At 43.7% G+C, this 796-nt stretch overlaps 1 protein-coding gene across 1 annotated transcript in view; it reads right to left on the reverse strand.

Annotated features, from left to right (window-relative positions):
- SEMA5A (semaphorin 5A) overlaps positions 1-796 on the reverse strand; it is a 668,054-nt gene that overhangs the window by 323,010 nt on the left and 344,248 nt on the right. The window lies entirely within an intron of this gene.

Genomic DNA, 796 nt, shown 5'->3' on the forward strand with positions numbered 1-796 from the left:
GAAGCAGCTGAAATATTGTTTCCTGAAATTTTATTGTTTATATTCTTTGCCTATGTGACGGGTTGGATCACAGAAACCCCCTTGGGAGCTGCCACCCGATGTGCCAAGACTACCCTTGCTTCTGTTTTCCCTGCCAGCTCAGGACTCCAGCACCCTGTCCTGCTGAATTAGACACTCCTGTCCACTTCAATACAGACCCAGGGTCTGAATCACTTGTCCCAAAGCTGCAAGTTTATCTGAAAGCAGCTCACAGAGGTGTGCTTGTCCTTAGCACTCAGATGCCCAACTCCCAATGGGGTCTAAACCCAGATAGATCTGTTTTACCCTGCATAAAGCTTATGCAGGGCAAACTCATAAATTGTTTGCCCTCTATAACACTAATAGAGAGATATGCACAGTTGTTTGCTCCCCCAGGTATTAATACATACTCTGAGTAAATTACTAAATAAAAAGTGATTTTATTAAATACAGACAGTGGGATTTAAGTGGTTCAGAGTAGTAACAGACAGAACAAAGTAAGTCACAAGCAAAATAAAATAAAATGTGCAAATCTATGCCTAATCAAACTAAATACAGATAATCTCACCCTCAGAGATGCTTCAGTAAGTTTTTCTCAGACTGGACACCTTCCAGGCCTGGGCACAATTCTTTCCCCTGGTACAGCTCTTGTTCCAGCTTAGGTGTTAGCTAGGGGATTCTCCATGATGGCTCCTCTCACTCTCTGTTCTCTTCCACCCCTTTATATATCTTTTGCATAAGGCGGGAACCCTTTGTCCCTCTGGGTTTCCACCCCCCC

The sequence above is a fragment of the Terrapene carolina genome, unplaced genomic scaffold (assembly GCF_002925995.2).
Source record: "Terrapene carolina triunguis isolate 2854851 unplaced genomic scaffold, T_m_triunguis-2.0 Scaffold580, whole genome shotgun sequence".
Lineage (NCBI taxonomy): Eukaryota > Metazoa > Chordata > Testudines > Emydidae > Terrapene > Terrapene triunguis.